We start from the raw sequence: 16,154 nt of genomic DNA, 5'->3' as shown, positions 1-16,154 counted from the left end.
ATATTAGTTGGTGATCCAGCATGGTCTGCCAGGGCCAGTCAGCATGACTACTTAAAGGCAAAATGCATCCATATTTTTTCATGTATATACAGGCTGGTATGGTGTAACAGCACCTTTTTGTGCAGCATTGTTGATACATGTCTGTGTAAATACATTAACTCTCATTTTGATTAAGCTGTTGGGAAGGATTAAGACATTCAAATATAATAATGCATGGGCTGACCCTCTTATCCTTTCCAATTTAAAGTATATAAAATACCACATGTCTTCTCTCAATTAAGCATTAAGAAATAGTGAGTTCTCCTTTTCCTGTTTCCACTGAAACACCAATCAGTCCAGATTTCTGGGTTATTTTCATGGAGTTGAGCCTATGATGAAGAAAAAGGAGGTACAGAGGAAATAGGGAATGGTTCACAGGGAAAGTGTTTTTCCTTTCAACCTAAATCTGTTTAGATATAAGTAGTAAGCAGCTTTTTTTTTAACCAAATTAAAAAAGCACAAAATATAATTAAAATGACATTAAAAATATCTGACTGTATAGACACCAAAGTGAAGAAGGGAAAACAATTCAAGAGTGGCATTCTATAACATTTCCACATGGTGTATTGAGGAATTTCTGTATATATATCACCCACTGATTCATAACATGCACCATCCCAAATTATCTGTAATAGATGTACTTAAAACAATTTTCTCTGAACACCATTAAAAAGGCATGGAAAGTGTCCATTTTCATAATGAAGAGGTTGTTTAAATGTGACCCCTCTCTAAGAAGAATTTAAAAGATATATGATGACTTTGATTCTAACCATAAATTTTGCCACGTGGCTGTCACCCCCAATGATTCGTTTCAGAACGATTTCTCCATATTTACTTCTAGGGGCACAGAAAATTAAATCTACAACAATGTTCCACCATTACCTCAAAAATAACACATTTAATTAAACCCTAGATCTTCTTTCTCAAAATCAGTCCCTGGCAGGGGCGTTGGGGACTGGGAGAATGAGATGAGGGGATTAAGAAGTACAGATTGGTAGTCACAAAACAGGACCATGTGAAGTGCAGCATAGGGAACAGAGCCAATAGTACTGTGATAACCGTGTATGGTGCCAGGTGGGTACTGGAAATATCGAGTGGGACACTATGTAAAGCATATGGTTGTCTAACCACCACGCTGTATACCTGAAACCAACACAAAATAAAGTTGAAAGTAATCTGTAATTGAAAACCAATAAATGAATAAAAACCTGCATGTGCGCACGCGAGCACACTCACAACACACACACACACACACACACATACACACACACACACACACACACACACAGACATATTTCTGCTGCTATTACAGCTTCTTCAACCCAATCACTGTGTCCTGATTCTCCCAGTCATCCAGACTTGAAGCACTGGCATCATGTTGTATGTACTTCTTCCTGCCTTTGCCAGTCATACCCCAGACTTTTAATTAGCCCTTGGTTGGCAAGGGGAAAGTCTTTAGAGGTCATAGTTATTGAGAAAAGAGGAGAACCAAACATTAGGGAACTAATATAGAAAATGCCCAGAAGAAGTACTCAGTAGCTAAAATGGCTGAGGAGGAAACAGGTGGTAAATAGCCACAGTGGGAATGATGTAATTAACTACAACCTCTTCATGCCTTCCCAGTGCTGTGCACAGTCGGCGCACAGAGCCAGGGGCAGCCGGAGCTTCCAGCATCTGCACGAGCAGGTGAAGCTGGAGAAGAGAGGCAGTGAGGGGTGGGAACAGCATAAAAACCAGAAGCCACCTCCAGTTTCCAGCAAGGAGTCTGCACCACCTCGTTTGGTCAGGCCTATTTGGAGTCCTGGTGCTGTAACCTTGGACAACATTCTTTTTTTTTTTTTTTTTTTTTAAACTGATCGAATCAGGCCGTTGTTTTTTGTTTTTTATTTTTTATTTATTCATTTTAGAGAAGAGAGGGAGAGACAGAGGGAGAGAAGGGGGAGGAGCTGGAAGCATCAACTCCCATATGTGCCTTGACCAGGCAAGCCCAGGGTTTTGAACCAGCGATCTCAGAATTTCCAGGTTGATGCTTTATCCACTGTGCCACCACAGGTCAGGCCTGGACAACATTCTTAACCTCACTATTAGTTTTCTCAGATTGCAAATAGTAAGACTTAAACATTGTGGGGTTGTGGTAAGAATCAAATAAAATCAAGTATGTGAAAAACCTTTGTATTAAAAAGATTCACAAATAAAAATTTTTTTCCCTCTCTTGTACTTACCGAGGAAAATGATGCATTATTTAAATCACAGTTTGATTTGATAATAGGTTATTTTCTGTTTTGTTTTGTTTTTTAAGTTGGAGAGTAAAACTGCCAATGTAGCATAGCTAAAATTAACCCTGAGCTATATTATTAAAAGCATTTGCAACTTATTCAAGAAATCTGTTCTGGATAATGCGGTCCTCTGGACATTAAGCCTGGCTGACAACACTTGATTCCCCCATATAGGAATTACCTTGTAAATAGTGGCAAACTTTTAAATGTGGGTGGGCTCTGCCCAGGTACACTACCATGACCTCCCCAACACTATCATGTGGCATCTGCTCAGCTAATGCAAACTCACTGAAGTGTCAGCATCATAAACACATCATGAAACCAGAAGTTTCCCAGGAAAACAGAATGAAATATGAAAAATTCTGGCGCCAAACAAAAGTACTCCTGAATTATGTTACTAGGTTCAATCTACATTGTTGCTCCCTCTATGGAAAAATAATTTCAACTACAGTATGCTTAAGAAACCAATAAAAGTAGAGGTTGGCAAAGTGCTCTGGAGGGTGCACTCAGGCCCACTGCCTGTTTCTTTTTTTGTTTGTTTGTTTTTTGTTTTTTTATTCATTTTAGAAAGGAGAGAGAGAGGGAGAGAGAGAGAAGCGGGGAGGAGCAGGAAGCATCAACTCCCATATGTGCCTTGACCAGGCAAGCCCAGGGTTTTGAACTGGCGACCTCAGCATTTCCAGGTCGACGCTTTATCCACTGCGCCACCACAGGTCAGGCCACTGCCTGTTTCTATATGGCCTGCGAGCTGAGAATGGTTTTTATATTTTTAAGTGGTTAGGGGGAAAAAAACCAAAAAAAAAGAATATTTCATGACATTTGAAAAAATTATGTAAAATTAAAATTTCAGTGTCCATAAATAAAGTCTTATTGGGACACAGGCACACACCTTTATTTATGGATTGTCTGCAGCTACTTCTGCACTACAATAACAGTGTTGAATAGTTGCAATGAGACTATATGGCCCACAAAACTATTTACTATCTGGTGCAGAAAAGTTGTCAAGTCCTGGGTAAGAGAATATATGAAGCCTAATTCTGTAAGTAGCATCCTACATGGTTATTAATAATGATATTTTGATGATGAAAAAAATGTTCTCATATCTGTTTCCACAAAGAATATTACACTCATTCATTCCTCCAACAAACACTTAGTAAGTGTATTATCTGTCAGGCATTGTTCTAGTGCTAGGAAAATCCTTAACTTGGGGACTTGAAAATTCTAGTAAGAGAAAACAGAAACAAAATTAATAAGTAAAATATCTAATTTGTTAGGTGCAGTTAAGTGCTATGAAAAAATAGAACAGGAAAAAATAAAACCGAAAAGGATAGAATTGGGATGGTAGGGGGTAGACAGAAGTGAAGTATGTTGGTGTTAAATAGGAAAACCAGAGAAGACCTCACTGAAAGGGCACATTTGGGCCAAGACCTGAATGAGGTGATAGACTAGCCATGCCAGTATCTAGGGGAAGCGTGTTCAAGGCAGAGGGAACAACAAACACAAAAGCCCTAAAACAGAAAACAGCCCTGCCATGTCTGAGGAACAGCAAGGAGATCTCTGCGGTTCTACCAAAGGGATTAATTTTAAGAAAAGAGTAGCTGAAAACAGATCGACAGCTGTGACCAAAGGCAGATCACGAGGTGCTTTCAGGGCCCTGTAAAGAAGGATTCAGAGTTTTACTCTAGTGAGATAATATTTAGACATGATTGATGTATAACTGATAATACTCTCCTAAAGTCCATACACAGAACCACATCTTATCTTTATGTGAAACTAGACCTATTGTTAGTATAATAATGAAGACTTAATTTCTTATTTAAGACGTTCTCTGCAGCTAGACATCAGTCCATTTCTTTACAGTGCAACTCTCCTTTAGCCTACATTTTTCACTAAGCCTCTCATTTCCCTTTCACAGCCAAACTCCTGTAACTGTGGCCTAGGTTCACAGGTGTTTTCCTTTCCTTTCCATCTACTTCTTACTTATCCCTTTGTAACACAACTTTCCTTCTAATTATTGCCCAGAAACTATGTTCTAAGAGCAATGACTTTCACCTTGTGAACTTCAGTGGTCTCATCTGAGATTCCATCAAAAGGAAATTTTCCTCCTATAGGAGGTATTGCTTCCATCATTTAAATCCTTTTTACATGTGGCCTCTGTGACTCCCTCCATCTCCAAGCTCATCAATGCTTAATGCTGATTGCTCTTCTCCTTCCCCATCAATTCTGGCCACCTTAAAAGTTCAAGCCTCAGCTGCCCTGCTCTGTTCTCTCATATGCATTTGTTATTGCTGTTGTTCATTTGACTTTAAACAACTACCATCATATAATATACAGCTCCAGTTCCCTATGTTTATTTACTAAAGTCATCTCCTTCCCCTAATATATACTGCCAATACTTGAATCAAAACATTTAAAAAGTGGCATCATTTTTCCATAAGACTTCAAATTCCTCCATTTTTCTAAGGCTCCATTCACAATCTCAAAAGTCACTTTTGGTTAATCCTTTTAAGTTACATATAGTTTATTACCATGTTCTGACACTCTTGTTAACTGAACTCCTATAATAATTATCATTCAAAAATTCTAATCACCTGCCTCAGGACAGACATCTTATTGCTGGCTTGTTCCCACTTCCATTCATCCTTGGAATAACAGAACCTTGGGATTCAAGACAACCTAAGGTAATTTCCACCCAGTGAGACAATTCTTTGTAAAATATTACTGAAAGATGATTAGCAGCCTGTGAGAAATAGTTAGAATTTAATAAATGTTGAGATTATTGTGCCTGCTATTAATAGTACAAACTCTAGAACCAGACCACCTGGAATTCAATACCCGCTCCCCGTTTACTCAATGAGTGGTCTTGAGCTAAACCCTCCTTGTTGTAAAATGGATTTAATAATAATGTCTACGTCATATGGTTTTTAAATAATTGTAAAGCACTTATGATATCTAGCAAGCACATAGTAAATGCCATGCATTTAAGTAAAATAAAATTACTGGCTCACTACTTCAACAAGACAACAATCTTTATTATGGGTGGATCCCATTGATGGAAAGCATTTTCTTCCTGAGGTTGAGAATCCTGCCTCCCACTTAGGTATATACCCAACATAGCTAAAAGCACAGGTCCACACAAAATCTGTAAAGAATGTCTGTAGCAGTATTATTCAGAATCCAATGTCCATAGCTGATGAATGGACAAATAAAATGTGATATATCCATACAACGAAATATTGTTTGGCCATAAAAAGGAATAGAAATCTAATACTTGCTATGACCTGGGCAAACCTGAAAACGTCATGCTAAGTGAAATATGCTAAACACAAAAGGCCACATATTGTATGGTTTCATATTTATAAAATAACCCAGAATAAGCAAATCCATAAAGATTAAAAAGATAGATTAGTGTGCACAGGGGCTAGGAAGAGGAGGAAACAGAGAATGACTACTAAGGGCTAGAGATTTTCTTGGGATCGGGGAGGAGAGGATGAAAATGTTCAGAAATTAGATGATTACACATATATGTAAATATACTAAAAATCACTAACTTGTACAGTTTAAAAGGGTAAATTTAAAACTGTATAAATTATCTTATTTTTTAATATTATGCCTCCCTACAATTTCCACCCACCGGTTAGCCTTGTCCTCTAGAACAAAAAGGAGCAAGCCTTCTGCTCTTAAACAAAGCCCCTCAAGAATGTGCAGATAGTTGTGTTAGTCCTTTGTTTTCTTTTTTCCAGGATTCAGTGCTTTGGCCTATTTCTTAGTATAAAATCATTTCTAGGATTCCTCATTATTTCAGTGGCTCTTCTATGCTTAAGAAAACAACAACAATAATAATAGTCACTGACATTTTTGAAGCACTTATTATGTATTTGCTAAGAATTTCACAGCTGTTATCTCTTTTATTACTCCCTAGAACAGTGCTTTATATTATCATATCCATTTTGTAAATGAGGACCTTGAAGCTTAGAAAGAGTAAGATTTCACAGCTAGTAGACAGAAGAAGTATCAATCCTATCTTGGTCCTCCCACTAGATCCGTGATGGCAGAACTTTTTATAAAAACAGTCCACTTTTGCAGTGCTGGTCAACCTGGTCCCTCCCACCCACTAGTGGGCGGGACCAGGTTGACCAGCAGTGCAAAAGTGGGTGGTTTTTCTAAAAAGGTTTGCCATCTTGGCACTATCAGGCGTCCCCAAACTACAGCCGGCCGGCCGCAATGCGGCCCCCTGAGGCCATTTATCCAGCCCCCACTGCACTTCTGGAAGGGGCACCTCTTTCATTGGTGGTCAGTGAGAGGACCACTGTATTTGGCAGCCCTCCAATGGTCTGAGGGACAGTGAACTGGACCCCTGTGTAAAAAGTTTGGAATCCGGGATTCTAGTTCATCAAAACCTCTTTAAAAAAATATTTCATGCAAACGGAAAGGAAAAAAAAAGCTGGGGTAGCAATACTAATATCTGACAAAATAAACTTTAAAACAAAGGCTATATATAGTAAAGGATAAAGAAGGTCACTATATAATGATAAAAAGAGCATTACAATAGAAAGATATAACTATTATAAATATATATGTGCCTAATATAGGAGCACCTTAATATATAAAACAGATTTTGATGGACAAAAAGGGTGAGATCAACAGCAATACTATAATAGTAAGGGATTTTAATACCCCACTAACATCAATGGATGGAACCTCCAGACAGAAAATTGACAAAGAAACAGTGACCTTAAATGACACACTAGATAAACTGTATTTAATAGATATCTTCAGAACTTTTCACTCCAAAGCAGAATATACATTCTTTTCAAGTGCTCACAGTACATTCTCTAGCATAGACCACATGTTAGGACACAAAACAAGTCTTAATAAATTTAGGAAGATTGAAATCACACCAAGCATCTTCTCTGGTCACAACGACATGAAACTAGAAATCAACTACAATAGAAAAACTGAAAAACATTCAAACACTTGGAGACTGAACAGCATGCTATTAAATAATGAATGGGTTAACAATGAAATCAAAGAAGAAACCAAAAACTTCCTTGAAACAAGTGAAATGAACATACAACTCAAAATTTATGGGACACAGCAAAAGCAGTCCTGAGAGGAAAGTTCACAGCACTACAGGCATAGCTTAAGAAGCAAAAAAAAGCTCAAATTAACAAGTCAACCCTGTACCTAAAAGAACTAGAAAAGAATAACTAAAGCCTAGAGGAAGTAGAAGGAAGGAAATAATAAAAATCAGAGCGGAAATAAATGACATAGAGGCAAAAAAAAAAAAAAAAAACCCATAAAAAAACAATACAGAAGACCAATGAAACCAAGAGCTGGTTCTTTGAAAAGGCAAACAAAATCAAAAAACCTTTAACCCAGTGGTTCTCAAAGTGTGTGCCTGGGCACACTGGTGTGCCCTAGAAGATTTCCAGCTGTGCCCTATGGTGCTCCAGAGAAATATGTGCCTGTTGGGGACCAAAAACCCTGTTGGGATTTTGGAGTTTAGATTTATTGGGGACAGAGGTGTGGGAAATTGGCTATAAACTGAAAATCTGCCCAACCCCCCACCTCACTGGCCTGATTAGGTTGCAAAAGGCTGTTAAGCTGCTGTGGTACTGGATTATTTACACTACCCCTTATGTTCCTGGGAAAGACTGGAGGCAAGTTTCTTCTATTCTTTGTTTGGTGTAAAGTTAAGATGATACGTATGGTGTAGCTTTTGGATTGATGATTAAACATAAGGAACTGTCTCTTGAAGCCTTCTGGATTTCTATAAAAGTAGAATATGTGGCAATATCTAAAAAAGCTTTGAACATTTTACTATAATTTTCAATATCCTATTTATGTGAATTAGGATTTTCTACTCTCAACACAATTAAGAGTAAAAAGAGAGGAATTCTTCAATCTATTGAAGAAGAAATGAGAGTTGGCCTTTCAAATATATGCCCAAACATTGAAGAAATCGCTAGGGCACATCAGGCTCATGTTTCTCATAAACACAAAAATGAAAAAACTTAACACATTCGCGCCGGGACCTGCCGAATTTGCTAAATCTTACTAAGAATGTATCTTTATATATAAAAAGATAACTTTTTTGTCATTCTTAAAATTTTTTAACCCCTTTTTTAATGAATTCTAAAAAGCGTAACTCAAAAGAGTAACAAAAAATGTATTTTTAATATCAGAATAAATTTAATTTTGTCGTATTTACTGTATTTCGTTTAATTACCATAAAAGCACGCCTGGACTTTATATTTTTTTCTTTAATATTTGACTTATTATAACATATTTCTCAGAAATTTGTATACAGTGCACCTACAATTATTTGTAGGATTTTAAATGTGCCCCAACCTCTAAAAGTTTGAGAACCACTGCTTTAACCAGACTCACCAAGAAAAAAAGAGGGCTCAAATAAATAAAATTAGAAATTAGAGTGGAGAAGTAACAACTGACACAGCAGAAATTCAAATGATTGTAAGAAAATACTATAAAGAACTATATGCCCACCTGACCAGGTGGTGGCGCAGTGGATAGAGCACTGGACTGGGATGTGGAAGACCCAGGTTCGAGACCCCGAGGACTCCAGCTTGAGGGCGGGCTCATCTGGTTTGAGCAAAAGCTCACCAGCTTGAGCCCAAGGTCGCTGGCTCGAGCAAGGGGTTACTTGGTCTGCTGAAGGTCCACGGTCAAGGCACATATGAGAAAGCAATCAATGAACAACTAAGGTGTTGCAACGCGCAACGAAAAACTAATGATGGATGCTTCTCATCTCTCTGTCCCTGTCTATCCCTCTCTCTGACTCTCTGTCTCTAAAAAAAAAAAAAAAAACAAAAAAAAAAACTATATGCCCCAAAATGGGAAAACCTAGATGAAATGGATAAATTCCTTGAAAAATATAATCATTCAAAAATCAATCTGGAAGAATCAGAAAACCTAAACAGACCAATTACAACAAAAGAGATTGAAACAGTTATCAAAAAACTTCCAACAAACAAAAGCCCTGAGCCTGATAGCTTCACAGGCGAATTTTACCCAATATTCAAAGAAAAACTAACTCCTATTATTCTCAAGCTATTTCAAAAAATTCAAGAGGAGGGAACACTTTCAAGCTCCTTTTATGAGGCGAACATAATCCTCATTCCAAAACCAGGCAAAGACAACACAAAGAAAGAAAACTATAAGCCAATATCCCTGATGAATTTAGATGCTAAAATTCTCAACAAAATATTAGCAAATCAGATCCAGCAATACATGAAAAATAATCATACATCATGATCAAGTGGGATTTATTCTGGGGAGACCAGGCTGGTACAATATTCACAAATTAATCAATGTGATTCATCACATAAACAAAAGGAAGGAGAAAAACCACATGATAATTTCAATAGATGCAAATAAAGCATTTGATAAAATCCAGCACCCATTCATGATCAAAACTCTCAGCAAAGTGGGAATACAGGGAACATACCTCAACATGATAAAGGCCATCTATGACAAACCCACAGCCAATATCATACTCAATGGGCAAAAATGAAAAGCAATCCCCTTAAGATCAGGAACAAGGCAGGGCTGCCCCCTTTCACCATTCTTATTCAACATAGTTCTGGAAGTCCTAGCTACAGCAATCAGACAAGAAGAAGAAAGGCATCCAAATTGGAAAAGAAGAAGTAAAACTTTCATTATTTGCTGATGACTTGATACTGTACCTAGAAAACCCTAAAGTCTCAGTCAAAAAACTACTGGGACTGATAAATGAATTCAGCAAGGTGGCAGGATATAAAATCAATATTCAGAAATCAGTGGCATTTATATACACCAACAATGAACTGTCTAAAAGAGAAATTAAGGAAACAATCCCCTTCACTATTGCAATTAAAAAAATAAAGTACCTAGGAGTAAATTTAACCAAGGAGGTAAAAGACCTGTACTCAGAAAATTATAAGACATTGATAAAAAAAATCAAGGAAGATACAAACAAGTGGAAGCATATACTGTGTTCATGGATACGACGAATAAATATCATTAAAATGTCTATTCTACCCAAAGCAATATATAAATTCAATGCAATTCCTATTAAAATACCAATGTCATACTTCAAAGATATAGAACAAATATTCCAAAAAATGTATACGGAACCAAAAAAGAACACGAATAGCCTCAGCAATCTTGAAAAAGAAAAATAAAGCAGGGGGTATCACACTTCCTGATATCAAGTTATACCACAAGGCCACTGTACTCAAAACAGCTTGGTACTGGCATAAGAACAGGCATACACATCAATGGAATAGAACAGAGAACCCATAAATAAACCCACACTTTTATGGACAACTGATATTTGACAAAGGAGGTAAGAGCATACAATGGAGTAAAGATAGTCTCTTTAACAAATGGTGCTGGAAAATTGGTCAAATATATGCAAAAAAATGAAACTAGACCACCAACTTACACCATTCACAAAAGTAAAGTCAAATGGATAAAAGACTTGAATGTAAGTCGTGAAACCATGATCATCTTGGAAGAAAACATAGGCTAGGCACTAAGCTCTCCGACATCTCTTGCCACAATATACAGTGTGTCTGTAAAGTCATGGTGCACTTTTGACCGGTCACGGGAAAGCAACAAAAGACGATAGGGAATGTGAAATCTGCACCAAATAAAAGGAAAACCCTCCCAGTTTCTGTAGGATGATGTGGCAGCATGTGCGCATGCACAGATGATGACATAACACCGTGTATACAGCAGAGCAGCCCACGGCCATGCCAGTCGAGATGTGGACGGTACAGAGGAAAGTTCAGTGTGTTCTGTGGCTCACTAAATTCGAATCCATGACCAAAATGCAATGTGAATATCAGCATGTTTATAACGAAATGCCACCACATAGGAATAACATTACTCGGTGGGATAAGCAGTTGAAGGAAACCGGCAGTTTGGTGGAGAAACCCTGTTCTGGTAGGCCATCAGTCAGTGACGAGTCTGTAGAGGCTATACGGGATAGCTACATAAGGAGCCCTAAAAAATCTGTGTGTGAACCCACATCGAACTGCACTGAATAGGTATGAAACTGGGAGAGTTTTCCTTTTATTTGGTGCAGATTTCACATTTCTATCATCTTTTGTTGCTTTCCTGTGACCGGTCAAAAGTGCACCATGACTTTATGGACACACTGTATTTACTGATTTATCTCCACAGGCAAGTTAAATAAAGGACAGGATGAACAAATGGCACTATATCAAACTAAAAAGCTTTTGCACAGCAAAAGACAATATGAACAAAATAAAAAGAAAACCCACACAATGGGAAAACATATTCACCAACACGTCCGATAAAGGGTTAATAACCAAAATCTATAAAGAACTTAAGAGGACTTACAGATGGCCAATGGGCATACGAGAAAATGCTCAACATCACTAATCATTAGAAAAATGCAAATTAAAACCACAATGAGATACCACCTCACATCAGTCAGAATGGTGCTCATTAACAAAAACAACACATAACAAGTGCTGGCGAGGATGTGGAGAAGGGGGAACCCTCCTGCATTGCTGGTGGGAATGCAGACTGGTGCAGCCACTGTGGAAAACAGTATGGAGATTCCTCAAAAAATTAAAAATGGAACTGTCTTTTGACCCAGCCATCCCACTTCTAGGAATATATCCTAAGAATAACAAATCACTGATTCAAAAGAAGAAATGCTCCCCCATGTTTACTGCAGCATTGTTCACAATAGCAAAGATCTGGAAACAGCCCAAGTTTCCATCAGTGGACGAGTAGATTAAAAAGCTGTGGTTCATATATACAATGGAGTACTATGCAGCCACGAAGAAGGAAATCTTACACTTTGTGACGACATGGATGGACCTGGAAACTATCATGCTAAGTGAAATAAGCCAGGCAGAGAAAGTAAAATATCATATGACCTCACTCATATGAAGAATCCAATGAACAATGTGAACTGAGGAATGGAAGAGAGGCAGAGAAAGGGTTAAAGAGGCCAGAGGGAAAGCAGTCATAGGGAAAGGGGATGAGAGGAAGGGATCAAAGAAAAGAAAGACATTAGGGAAATTATATACATATATAACACAGAGAGAAAAAGAGCAGGATAGTAAATCATGAAGGGAAAGGGGGAAGGGCGGTAGGGGAGGGGGCTTGGGGGTAGCAAGGAGAACACGGGGGGTGGAGGGAGATATATTCGGGGGAACACTTGTAACTATGTAAACACAACAATTTTAAAAAATAAAATATAAAAAATAAATTAAAAAGCTGGGACCCGAAATGGTAGGAAACACCCACAACCCACATTCTCACTGGCGCAGCGCAGCTGCATCATCAGCCTGTGGGTGCTGTGTTTCTCCCACTGCAGCCTAAAATTCTGTTTACTTTTTTAGAAGCCACAAAGTACTATTTCGTGCTATTGAACACACGGCCAGTTAAAACGCCCTGATATTTTTTACATATACTATTTTTATAGCACACTCTTCTATACTCACACAACATGTCTGAACCTAATGATTGAAGCTATTATTTGTTCCTTTTAAACTCACCATGTTGAATCTTTACCCCGTGCTTTCCTGATTGAGATAATGTTTGCACTTTATTCATATGATCACAGAATTTCAGTACTCACCATATTTCAGAAGCCAACTGGTCTGAACACCTACTGCACTGATGACACCAAGGCTAATGGACCCGCCTCCAGGTGTGTGGATTTAGCAATTTCCCCTAGTTTTGCACCATCCATAACTGTGTCTTTTTCTTTAGATCTTTTATCAAAACATAAAAAAGCACTTGACTGAAAGTGTTCTACTAGGTCTTGCCCTGAGACTGGCACCTACTCAGTCAGCTTTTATCATCTTAACAGCACCATCATCCTATTCACACCTCTCCATAATAGCCAGGAAATTCCTTGCTGACACTAATCACACTGCTTAAAGAATAACCCTTTGAAAGCACGATTTTGATCATGTCACTTCTCTGCTCAGAAACAAGTATTAGTGACCAACCCTACAAATCCAAGTCCCTTAGAATCTGTGACCTCCCTATCTGCACTACTTAGTAGTTCACAATACAAACACTGCAGATTACACATCCACACTGCTGTCTACTGATCCCTGTATAAAAATTCTTCTTTCTATTTTCCAGTGAGAAATACTGTGCTTTCCCATCATTGGGTCTCTAATTTATGTTCCTTTCTTCCATATTTGCTTTAAAGATCTGCTCAATACTCATGTCCTCCACTAAAGCCTCTTCCAAACCATCTTACCCAGCTCTGATCTCTCTAACAGTGGATGCAATGCCATGCTATGCACCACATTATTTCTGCCAGGATGCCCTCCTTCACTCTAGCCATTGTTTTGTCTTTTCTGTGCCTCTGTCAAACTCCTACTTGATTTTCTGGGTTGTTGGGGTGTAGGGGGAGGAGTGAAAGGGCATGTCTTGAGACCCTGGTATACTACAAACACCTATGCAGCATTAGGCAATGGTTCCAAAGCAGGTTAAATTTCATAGGATGGATGAAGCCAGTCTCTCAATCCAAATTTGCTACAAATCCCCTTCCAACCCCACACTATACTCTGCATGGTAGAACACAGGCCAAATCAACTCTAAGAATCATCCTGAGGTACCAGATTATCCCTCAATCCCCAGGAGGCTCAGCAGAATTATGGACATGGAAAGAAAGGGGAGAAACGAGTGAGACAGCTAGAAATAAAGGCCCATGTTCCCTACAGCAAGAGACCTTTCAACTCTGCAAATCCCTGTTCAACTCTAATCCAAATATACCACATATCCTGCTAATCTGAGTGGGAATTAAGACTCCGCCTGAAAACAAGAGCATAACTAGCTCTCTTCCTGAGAAGACTCAAGTTGAGTCTGGGTCGAGGCTGGAAATACGGCTAATCACCCCAGCCCCCCACCCACAAATCTAGTCAGTTACCCCAGCAAAATTCTTCAGAAATTAGCCTCCATCTTGAATAAAAGTCTATGTAAAATATATTCTAAAATATAACTGAATAAATCTAACAGCTGCCTTTTGTTCCCAAAACGATCTGAATGCCCCCTCCTGGAAGGAATCTATCACTTAGTTTAGTGGTTCCTTGATGCCTGCCTCCTACGCTGTCCCCCTCCACTAGCCTGAAACTCTGAAAGAACACTGTCCACAGAGGAGGCTGTGGATACAGGGAGCCTTCTGGGGGGCTTTTTTCCTGTAAAATAATCCCCAAAACTGATCTGAATATTTATCCAATCCATAGAGATACATATATATTCATGCGTTTTCTGACACAGTCTGACATTTCTGACACGAAAAGGTCTACACTTTCAGCATTACTGTATACACACACGCTCGCACAGCAATGAGGTGAAGAGGAGAGAAGAAGGGAGAAAAAGTGAGAAAAACAAGGGGTTCCTCCTAATGGAACTAGAAAACTTTTCAATAGAGAGGGTGCCCATACAGCCCCCTAAGCAAAGCAGATGAAAGCCAGATCCCAGCTCTCACGTGTCACTGGCAGCCGGGTTTCGTTTACATGTAGCCACTTTACAGATTTCAACGACCCTGGGGTTTGAATAGCAATTCCAACTTATCTGGCCAGCTGCTTCTCAGGCTCAGTCTCCCTAGTTAGTAACGCAGGACAGAGAAATGTGTTCTTTCAAGCTGCTTAAGTGAAGAGCCACTCGTCTAGAGAAAAGCTGACAATCCTGCAGCAGCATGTCAGCTCCAAGATGACTGAGGTCTGGGCAGGAAATAAGCCCCTTTTCCAAATCAAAGCCTGTGTTCTGGGTCCTTATTTTCTCAGAAGAACGTTCTGTGTCTGCAGGGTGAGCCCGAATTGCATCCAGGGCTTTGCTGCCACTTAGCTGTTAGCTTTTTTAGTGAGGATTTGGTCATTAAAAAAAAATGAAACAACAAAGCAAAAACCCCATCACATAAAAGAAGAAAAAAAGGGGGCGGGATTTACAAAAGAGCTATTTCAAAATCATGATTTTTTTAAAAAAACTATATAGAATGTGGAACGGAGGGGGAAAAAATGTCTCACATGGGGTGTGTCAGCCCTGCAGCTGCTCCTCGTTAAAGCTCCTCTTTACTCCCTCTGGGCTCGTTTCCAGCAGAAAATTCTTTAAACAGAACTCTGCTTTCAACCCACTTTCTTCTTGCTCTGGGCCTCTCGGCCCCCAATCCGCAGTGGCAGCCTGCCCTGGCTGAGCTCGAGAGGGGGGAGCTATCGTTAAGGTAAATGAGGTAACAACAGGGGGGGGGAGGATAACAAAACTCAGAAACCAAATTAAGCATTGGTCCAGCAACAAAGGTCTGCAGTTTGAAAGGGACCCCAATCAGCCTGTTCTTTTCTGTGACCAGAATGCTAGCCTAGTTTCCTGCCCCCACCCCTGCTCCGCCTGGTAAAATAGATAAAAATAATTGCTAACAGCCAAGGCTAACTGTAACCAGTGAAAGTTCCTATTTAACATTGAATTCCCAAGACTCTGGTTACAAACTTCTAGAAGCCCTGTAGCCTACAGAATCAAGTAAAATAAACTCTTTGGTTGGCATTCAAGAGGCTCAACCTATTAGTCTTACTCATGGTTTGCCTCCTCCCAATACCTCCAGTCTAACATCTCACCAGACTGTCAACTTGTTAATTTCGTCACTCTGTGTAAAGGTCACTAACTGGGTTATGCTAATTACTGATACTGTGAGAAAAAGAAAAAGGAAAAAGAAACATAGTACATGAAGACTTCTAGCTAACTTCCTGGTAGAGAGGGGAAGAAAAGGGAAGAAACTGTCATGTTGACTTCCTGCCATTCTCTCTCCCACTCTCACTCCCCACCAAAAAACACTATAGC

The 16,154-nt window shown here is 39.0% G+C and overlaps 1 protein-coding gene across 1 annotated transcript in view; it reads right to left on the bottom strand.

The window, feature by feature from the left end:
- NOTCH2 (notch receptor 2) overlaps positions 1-16,154 on the bottom strand; it is a 185,005-nt gene that overhangs the window by 103,613 nt on the left and 65,238 nt on the right. The gene's annotated exons all lie outside the window — the stretch shown is intronic.

The sequence above is a fragment of the Saccopteryx leptura genome, chromosome 3 (genome assembly GCF_036850995.1).
Source record: "Saccopteryx leptura isolate mSacLep1 chromosome 3, mSacLep1_pri_phased_curated, whole genome shotgun sequence".
Classification (NCBI taxonomy): Eukaryota; Metazoa; Chordata; class Mammalia; order Chiroptera; family Emballonuridae; genus Saccopteryx; species Saccopteryx leptura.
This window is presented reverse-complemented; position numbering and strand designations above follow the sequence as displayed.